General features: G+C 51.3%; 1 pseudogene; it reads right to left on the bottom strand.

Moving 5' to 3' along the window:
* Positions 1–9713: 9713 nt before the first annotated feature.
* LOC119628254 (small nucleolar RNA U3) lies at positions 9714–9793 on the bottom strand (annotated as a pseudogene).
* Positions 9794–10089: the final 296 nt, after the last annotated feature.

Below are 10089 nucleotides of genomic sequence, written 5' to 3'. Positions count from 1 at the left end.
GAGGAATGTGACCGAGTCACGTGTGAAAACAATCAGCTATCAATGGGCCCCGATCAATGCCCCAGATTATAGATGAGCCCAGGGCAAGCAGTCACTTTGGAGTTTTTCCCAAGAAGGCAAAAACACACAGCACACAGTCATACACGTCACACATCCCGAGAGACCCACAGCCTGGGGACAGGTAGGAAGTGGGTTGGGGAGAGCTGGGCAAATCAATGGCCACCCATTTTGAAGTGGTGGGCAACTGTTATTATTAGTAGGTGGTTATGTTGTTTTTGCTAAAGATGCAACCTTTATTCCGCTGGTAGCGGTAAGTATAAAAGCTTGTGTTTAGTGTTTTCTATTTTAAGTCCAGAGAGTTAGGACTCTTAAGTGGGTCACAGGAGGCAGTGTGGGGATTTGGAGGAAACTCATGTCAGGAATGGGAGCAATAGAGGGCTTGTATTGAGAGAGTGGCAAAGGAAAGTCTTTGGTCAGCTGTGGGCAGGGGGCAGGTGTGAAGCAGAGTGGCTCCTGGGGCCAGGGCACTTGTCCTTAGGACAACTTGAAACCAGGTTGTTGGGTGAGGGGGCTGAACTTCTGAAAGGCAGGGCCAGCCCTAACCACAAATATGCTCCATGATAGCAGGAGAGCACCTGGCTTGGGGAGTAGCGGTCTCTGAAGGGGATGACCATGAGGGTCCTGATGAAGTGTGACTTGTCTTTGGAGACAGGTGGTGCAGGCACTTGAGGGGCTATAAGGACAAGCTGAGGGGGCCAGGACTGGGTCAGAACCTATAGGGTCAAGGGAGACCAATGAGAAGATGGAAGAGTTCTGGAAGGGCTGGAGGATCTCATCGGACCTGGCTCTGGATTCAGCTGAGCCTGCTTGTGACCAGCAGTCAGTGTGGCTGAGTCTAGCACCCATGCTAGCCATGGCTGAGGCAAGGGGAAGGATCATGTCCTCTGTGCCCACTGGGGTGTGTCAGGCAGTCCTTGGAGGCCTTTAGTTGTCTTGGAATCCCTTTGGTGCACATTTATGGTTGTCCCACTTTGCCTCACCCTGTGGGAATGCCATGATGGGCAAGAAAGCCCTTAGAGAGCCTACAGTCTAATGTGGAACAAGGAACTTAAATAAAGACTTTACACTTTTTTTTTTTTTTTTTTTTTTTTTTGCTTTGGAGAAAGTAGTGTTGCATAAGCATATACCGCCTGGATCAAAATCCCAGCTGTGCCATTCGCCAGCTAAAGTTTATGAATTCTCAGGCCCTCCTTTCCTCCATCTGTAAGATAGGGGTACCCACCTCTTAGGATTGTTGTGCAAATCTTAGGAAAAGTCCTTAGAACAGGGCCTGGCCATGGTAATGTAAGTGTTGGCTCTCCTAGTCTTTCCTTCAGTTTTGTAGTACAGAGTCTTTGGAAAAGTCTCCCTCTTGGTGTTAGCAGAATTAAGGTGAATAAGGACTTAGTCACACCTTAGATAAGATAAGGGGGTGGTTAGAAGACCCTGAGAGGTTGGAGTGTGGTGTGGAGTAGAGGCAGGGAAGGGGCCAGCTTGGGGGTTTGGGAATCCTGGTGTGGGACTGATGGAGCAGTGAGATAGGTTCTTTCTAGGTAGGGCTGAGGGGGCATAGGACAGGAAGGCCCTCTGCAGAGCTCAGCACACTTAGGACAGTTCAGTGCTTCTAGCTTTGCCCCGTCTCCCTGGAGGGACAGCCCCTGCTAGAGCTGCTAGCCCATAGATGTCCAGTGGGGTTGCACGGGGAGGTGCCCACCACTATAGGATAATCTCCCTGGAGGGACACCGCCTGCTGGAGGTGCTAGCCCATAGATGTCCAGGGGGGGCTGCATGGGTAGGTGCCCACCACTAAAGGATAATCAGTACCTCCACTATCCTGAGATGGGCCTCTCTAAGCTTCCCTCTCCCGCCACTTGACCTCAGGACAGTAGCCCCCTCTGCTGGCCTCCGCAGAGCTAGACTGGGCTTGCCTTCACCCGCGTCCTTTCTTTCCAGCCGGCTCTGATATGAGATGATAGGCCACGGCAGGCCCATTCTGTAGCCTGGGAGATTGAGGGCCAGAGGATCCCAGAACTAAGCCTACATGTTTAACTAGACTCCAGTAACAACCGAGAGAGATCCACATAGATGGCTTAGCAAAATGGTTAAGTTGTAGGTTCTGCAAACAGAGTCCTGAGTTTGAAGCCCGATTCTGTCACTTCTTTTTTCTTTTTTTTGAGATGGAGTCTCGCTCTGTTGCCCAGGCTGGAGTGCAATGGTTGCTCACTGCAACCTCTGCTTCCCGGGTTCAAGTGATTCTCCTGCCTCAGCTTCCCAAGTAGCTGGGCTTATAGGCATACATCACCATGCCTGGCTAATTTTTTTGTATTTTTAGTAGAGACGGAGGTTTCACCATATTGGCCAGGCTGGTCTCGAACTCCTTACCTGAGGTGATCCGCCTGCCTCAGCCTCCCAAAGTGCTGGGATTACAGGCGTGAGCCACTGCGCCCGGCCTGATTCTGTCACTTCTTAGCTAGTATGAACTTGGGCATGTCGTGTAACTTGTGTGGCCTGTTTCCTCATCTGAAAATTGGGAACAACAGTAACACCTACCTTGTGGGGTTGTTGTGAGGATCAGATAAGGTGGTGTCCTTTATAAAGTGTTTAGCACAGATCACCAAGTAAATGATCAACCAATGCTCCAACAATTTGCCAAAGTAAGAACTTCATGCTGTGGCAGGACTGGGAGCCTCTAGGGGTCTTAGCCCTTGACTATGGACTTCTGGGGACCTCACTGTCCCTGGTTTGTTTATTCAAATCCCATTGCACCAAATGGCTGAGCAGCTGCCAGAGCTGCTGTTTCTTTATGGGACTAGGTGGGAGGGATGAAATGGGGAAACCTTGGTTACTGTCCAGGGAACGAAGGGTTAAGGCAGGTGAAGGGTGCTGGCATGGGAGTGGGTCACCCCCTCCCCTTCCAGTGATTATTCTCCTCTCCAGGTGTTTTTGTGGCTTTTTTCCCCTCCCTTGGTGTGGGAGTGGGGGCTGCTGGGTCCACTTCGGGCTTAGTTATTGTTTTAATTTTGGTGCTGGCTCCCTGGTGCCTGGAGTGGATAATGAAAGAGGAAAAGAGAGGTCAGGGTGGTGCCCAGGCAGCAGATTTCTGCCCGTCAGCCTGAGCCAGGGCTGGTGGGGAAGTGGCGGGGGGAGTGTTAAGTTAATATCAATAAAGCAACTGGAGTCTCAGAAGTGAGGAGCTGCAGAGGCAAGCACAATGTCTTTGTGCTAAGGGAGCCTGAAGGGGCACTCTGCCTGTCCACGATGAATTCTTAAAATAGGGCTGGGCAGGGGGCAGGAGTCCAGTGAGCACACAGGCTGGGTGGGCGCAGCTCAGTGGCAGAGGAGTGACAGTGAAATGAGGGAGGACCTGAGCAGAGAATGAGTCTCCACTCTGTCTCATGCTCAGGCTGCTCGCCAGCTTTTCCTTCTGCATTGCCCTGTGTCTGTTCAACCCCACACAGGGCGGACTTGAGGGGGCCATGCTGTGGGGTTACTGGAGATGGTGACAGATAGAAAAGAGAAGCAGGAAAGTAAAGGGGTTGAGATGACAAGCTTTGCTGTCAGACAGACTTGGGTTCCTGGCCAAGTTCTGCTTATTGACTGTGTGACATTGGGCAAGTTACTGAACCCTTCTGGGCTTCAGATTGCTGTTCTGTAAGATGACACTAATAGGGATGCCAGCTTTGCAGGGTCATTAACATTGTACTAAGTGAATTCAGCACAGCGCCTGGCATGCAGTGAGCACTCAATACATGCTAGCTACCCTGTGAAACCTGTTTCCTCAGCTGTAAAATGGGGATATCCGTTGTAACTTCCCCATAGGGGTCTTATGGGGAGCAAATTAGATAAAGTCTGTAAAGTGCTTAGCACAATTCCTAGTACATAAATAAGCCCTCAATACATGTTAGCTGTCGTTATTATATTATTTTTATCTTTATTATTCCCTGCTGTCTTGGAACTGGTGATTTAGTTGAGGAGACTGAGGCCAGACCACTACCTTGGCCATCTAACGTATTTGGCTCCTATCAAAAGGGCTTTCTGAAGCCCAACCTAACTTGGAGAATAGTTCTGGTATTTCTTTCATAATCCTGTGGACAGACAGAAAGTCCCCAGAGCTGAGATGACTGCTGGATATGCAAGAGAATACGACCCACTTGTGCAACCACATTTGGCCCCAGGAGAAGTGTGCCAGCAGCAAGGCTGTCCATGGGTGGGCCAAGAGCCTCACTCTGACCCCCACCCCAAAGTTGAAGACTGTGGGCTGGATGAGGGCACTCACCTGTTTTCCTGTGTGGACGCTCAGTGGGCATGTTGGAGAGAATGTGGATCTCAGAAAACCCCCACCCTATCCCATCCCTTCTCCTCCAATTCCTCTTCCTCTCTCCAGTCTGGGGGTGGGGGTGGGGACTGAGCAGATCGGAAAAGGAGGGTAGTTAATGCTTCCCACTTGACCTTTCTTTCCCCCACCCCCCCACCCCCACCCCCAGCGGGCGGGCAGGCTGAGGAGATGAATGGGGTAGAGGGCACGATTTTCACATTAATGGCAGCATATGTTGTGTTTATTGACACTGCAGGGTCGGTGCTTGTGGTGGTTGTGGTAGGGGGGTGCCTAGGAGGCCACAGGCAGGAGGGGGCAAGGGAAAGAGGAGGCAGAGGGGAAGGTTGCCGGCGGGTGGGGAGGGGGAGAGGGAAGGGAGCCTGGGGCCTGGGGGGAGGGAGGCAGGAACAATATTGTTGCAGGAGCACACCAGGTGCTCGCTGTCAGCCCGAACAAAAAGGAAGAGTCAGCAACTCTTGAGGGGGGGTGGTGAGGAGGCGGGAGCCACCGCCTGCTCCAGCCTTGCAGCCTCTCCCCGTTAACCCCTGCTCTGCCATGCAGCTCAAGAGGGGAGCGGCATCTGGGGCTCTCCCCAACCCCAGGAGCTCCCCCCACCCAGCCCAGGAGCTCCCCACAGTCCTGGTCTCCTCAGAACCATTACATGCCTTTAGTCACCTGGGAGACTCTGGAGTGGGCAGTGGCAGGACTTGCCTTTGCCTTCCCCAAAGCCTGAAGGAAAAGAAGCCCCTCTCTCTGTTCCACCCTTTCCATAACAGTTGGGCTTCTGTGGTCCTTAGGAGTTGGCAAACCAGAGTGCCAGGGCCAATGACCTTGGGCTTCTGAAGGCAGCTGTGGGTGGAGGGATGTGAAGAAGGGATGAAAAGGGAGTGGGGGTCCTCTGCTGGATGTGGCCTGTACAGACCTCCACAGTTTCTCTCTCTCTGCCCTGGCTACCGACTCCTTGCCTCCTGGATGTCTTCCCAGAGTCCTCTTGCCTGTTCCCAGAGTCCTTTTGCCTGAGACAGTGGGAGGAGGACAAGATGGCCACACGGTCTGTTCTGTAGACATGGCTCTCAGTTGACTAAGAAGACTGGGCTCATTGAGTTAGCCTGGAAAGCGCTGGAGGCCCATCCTAGAATACTCAGGTGTGAGGAAGATAGATGGCAAATGAGTTGCCCACCCTGGAATCCCATTCTGGGGGTCCGGGAGGGCCTCCTGGGTTCCTGGCTGGGGAGCAGAGCAGAGCTGCAGGTGATGTCAACAGCTGTCACCATACCCTTCCCTGCCTCCCTTCCTCTTCCTGCAAAGCCCTGCGTGGAAGCAAGGTACTTAGGACTGCTTGGACGAGCTTCTCCAATTCTCTTTGCTTGTAGCTCCTATAGGGCTGGGAGGTTATTATGTAGGGGAGGATGGGAGGGAGAGTCCTCCTAGGAGAGGGGATTGACTCTTTTCAATCCAAAGAGTCAAGAGGCTTCCACATCCAACCCTGAAGGTTGGTCTTTTCCAGTGTGTGATCTGACATTCCGGAGCCTTCAACTCTCGTTCTAGAGTCCATATCTTGGTCACGCTAGACGCTGGACGAGGGTGCTAGTTCCCCACCCTTGCACAGGAGGCGGGGCCCATAGAGGGGAAGGGTGTCCTTTCCGTATACCCACCTCCCGCCCCATCTCTGTCTGGCCACTTGAGTATAGGCGCAAAGGCCCTGGTGGATCTCCTTACCCAGGGCTGGAGGCGAGGCAGGCACGCCGGCCTGGAACCCTCCTCAACACCCTCATCCTGCAGACAGTCAGGGCCAGCTCGCGGTGCGAAGCCCGGGGGCAGACCCGGCCGCGCCGCGCCCCTCGCCGCTCGCCTCCCGGCTCCTCCCCGGGCTCCGGGCCCGGTCCGCACCCCCCTTCCGCGGCCCTCTTGCCGGGCTCCAGCTGCGCGCGGAGCGGTCCCCGGCTCGGCTCCAGCTCTTCAATGGCCCTGCTCCCCCATTACCCTGATGTCGGCCCCTCTCCCCCTCGGCTTTATCGGCTCTCAGCCGGCTCCGCCAGGGTAATGAGGGCCCTCCTAATTACCATTGCAGAAACTCCACTTACATTAACAGCTCCATCCGAGGAGCGGCAACATCTGCTGTGCGCAGGCAGGCGCCCCTCCCCGCCCCTCGCTCCCTGCGCCCCTCTTTCCCGGTGCTCTCCCCCGACCCGCCTTTCCACCCTCTCTGGCCCTTCTCTCCCACCCTCCTCCCCTTCTAATCTCTTCCCTTTTCATGCCTTCCCTACCAACGTGGCAGCCAGGTCCTTTTCCACTTCAGCATCCCAGGATGAGAGAGATCCACACGGGCACAGGGCCCTAGAGATACTGAAAGGAGGAGACACTCAGAGGGGCTGGGCCAGAACTCCAAGAGACCCATAAACTCAGGATCCCAGAAACACAGCCAGACAAACCAGGAACAAATAGAAAGTGGTAGCAGCAGAGACTGGGAAAGAGATGGGCTGTGGAATGGGGCAAACTGCCTGCGTGTGTGTGTGTGTGTGTGTGTGTGTGTGTGTGTGTGTGTGTGTGGTGGGGGTTGGGTTCTGACCTCTATCGGTGTGCAAAGGTATGCATAGCATGCATATGTGTGTGTTCACATGTATCATGGACTTTGCCTGCTCATTTACTTAAGCATCATGCATATGTGTGCATGTCAGTGTATCTTTACTTGCATATGTATCTTGTGTACGTATATGAGTACATCTATTATGCATTTGCATCATGTGTGCAATAATACATACTTGTCGATATGTATCCGTGTGTTTGCATTTTGCAAATGTGTATCTGTGTATATGCATATACTTGTCTTTCATATATGTAATTTTGTATGTGTATCATTTAAGTGTGACTTGTGTACCTGTATGACCCAGGTTCAAAGTTATGTGTGCACCATGTGTGAATGCATATGTGCCTCTGGGTTTGTTTGCATCTCTGTATGCATGCCTATGCATGTGTGTATCATCTGTGTAATTATTTGATGAGAGAGGGAGCATGTGTGTCTTCCTGCTCCATGGGGGATGACAGGCAGTTGGGAAGACGCTGAGCCTATTTTATCTGAGGTTAACAGGGGTCACATTTCACTCCTGGAAGTCCCCCACCCTCCTCCCCACCCCATACAATTAAGCCTCAGTGTGGTGGAAAGACAGCCAGCAGACATTAAGAAAGGTCAACAGTATTATCGGCTCCTAATCCAATTAGTTACTGTTTATTTGGGAATCTAGCTCCAAGTCAGCTTCTAGGGAGGAGGCCTGGGAGAAAGGAGGGCATTTCATGGGATGAGCTGAAAGAAACTAAGACGGCCATGGCTGCGGATGGCAGGAGCTGTCCCCAAAGCATTGCCAGATAATGTACCTCCCACTGCCTATTTTGAAGCTGGGTAGGGGTGGGGGTGGGCCTGTGCTTCACAGGAGGGGCTGAGACCTGGGGTTTCATCTCCAGAGATTGGAGTATAAAGGAAGGGGAGTTCTGTCCCTCACCTTGAGAGACTTACTGCCTCTTTCCAGCGCTGGGATCTCTAGCAGGTGGACTGAGGTGGGCAGGCTGCTTTGGGGCTGTGGGCAGGTTCCCTTGGGATGGGAAAGGAGGAGATGTTGGGAAATGCACTATTAGCTTTTGAAGCCACTTCATTAATCCTGCCCTCTATTTTATTTCCCTTTTTCTCTTCCCACATCCTTTTCTGAACCCTAGCCCTCTACTCACTCCCACCTCCATACCAGGACATGCAAGGACCCTAGCTTAGTCCCGTAGGGTCCCCATTACTGAGTATAAAGAGTAGAAGAGACCTAGAACTTGGCCTTGTGGCCTTGGATAGGGAGTGGCCCAGGAACTGAGGTCCCTGGGCAGAGGGGAATTGGTGGGTTGGTCTTTGCCCTGCTCTGACCTCTCAGAGATGGACAGTACCCTGGGATACCAGCGATGGGGGAAAGTACTAACAGGAGGGAGAGAGTTGGCTGCTGGATTCTCAGACCAGATCCCAGGGGGATCTTCATGAGCTCAGCAGTTACGGTTCTGTAGGAACTGACCATCCCCACAAGCAGACCATCCCTACATGCAAATCAGAGTGAGAGGATTAGCTATGCTCCTCGTGGAGCTCAACGCGACCACTTTCACTTGTTTCTTACAGTTAAGTTCATAGGCCTGAGCCCTTAGGAATCAGACTTCTTGCTCTTCCTGGTTCTAGTAGCTTCCTCTCAAGACAGAAACCCCTCATAATTTGCTTTCTTCTCATTGCCTTTTCCAAGTACATATTCATGAAAACACATACAAACACACTTATGAACCTGCCTCTGAAACTCCAGGCCAGAGAAGACCAGGGAGTGAAGACAGTGGCAGTGGTCCTTATTTAAGGACTTACAATGGATCTAGGTGCTTTATAGACTTCCCTGAAGGGTGTTTCCCACTTTCATCCTCCAAAAGGTAACTACGGTGATGATCATACTGTAACAATAATGATGATCATACATATTTTTACCCCAGCTGTTCTCACCCTTAGCTGAGCATTGAAGCTTTTTAAGAATGTACATACCCAGGCCCCACCCTAGATCATGCCAATCTGGATCTTCAGGGCCAGGTCCCTGGAATCCATATATTTTAGAAAGTTCCACAGATGGTGGTTATGGTTAAATAATTCTATCAATCTACAAATTAAAATTTACAAGTGGTAAAGCACTGCCTCTCATTCTCTCATTAGCCAGGGCAGTATTATTATCTCCATTTTACACATGAGGAAACTGAGGCCCAATTGATTAATAGCGGTGTTTGGGCTGGGTGCAGTGGCTCATGCCTGTAATCCCAGCACTTTGGGAGGCCGACGTGGGCAGATCACCTGAGCTCAAGAGTTCAAGGCCAGCCTGGCCAACATGGTGAAACCCCAACTCTACTAAAAATGCAAAAATGAGCCAGGCATGGTGGCAGGTGGTTGTAATCCCAGCTACTTAGGAGGCTGAGGCAAGAGAATGGCTTGAACCTGGGAGGCAGAGGTTGCAGTGAGCTGAGATCGCGCCACTGCACTCCAACCTGGGCGACAGAGCAAGATTCCGTCTCAAAACAAACAAACAGTGGTGTTTCCTTCCTTCCTTCCTTCCTTCCTTCCTTCCTTCCTTCCTTCCTTCCTTCCTTCCTTCCTTCCTTCCCTTCCTTCTCTCCCTCCCTCCCTTCCTTCCTTCTTTCTTTCCTTCCTTGCTTTACTTCCTTCCTTCTTTTCTTCCTTTTCTCCTTTCTTTCCTTCTTCCCTCTCTTCCCGCCTTTTTTCCTTCCTTCTTTCCAAAAACAAGATCTCCTGATTGCAACTAAATCTAGTTAGTCACTGGAATTTATTTACTCATTTATTTTAAAATCTATTATAATTCAGCACTCTACATATTCAGAGAAACTTATCTAGTAATGAACTAAAGAAATGATCCCTAAAAGTACAGTCTTATTTGCTGGAATTTAGAACACCTGAATGGGCCTGCCCCGATGCAAGAGCTCCCTCCTTTGTGTTGTCTGCTCCCAAGCACAGCTTCTTGATGGACACCAATTCATTTAATTTAATAAGCCTTCTTAAGCTCTTATTTAAGCACTACGGAGCATCTCAGAGGAGAAAGGCAAGGCTCTTGCTCCCTACTGTGTGGCAGATGAGGGGCAAATGGGCTTTTGTTGTCAGAGGATTCTGCAAAAAATATAAATAAATCATGATCATGTCTGCTGAAATGGTTAAAATTAAAAAGGCTAGG

Source organism: Chlorocebus sabaeus, chromosome 9, assembly GCF_047675955.1.
Source record: "Chlorocebus sabaeus isolate Y175 chromosome 9, mChlSab1.0.hap1, whole genome shotgun sequence".
NCBI classification, from domain to species: Eukaryota; Metazoa; Chordata; class Mammalia; order Primates; family Cercopithecidae; genus Chlorocebus; species Chlorocebus sabaeus.
Note: the sequence above shows the minus strand (reverse complement) of the source record. Positions and strands in the feature narration are given on the sequence as shown.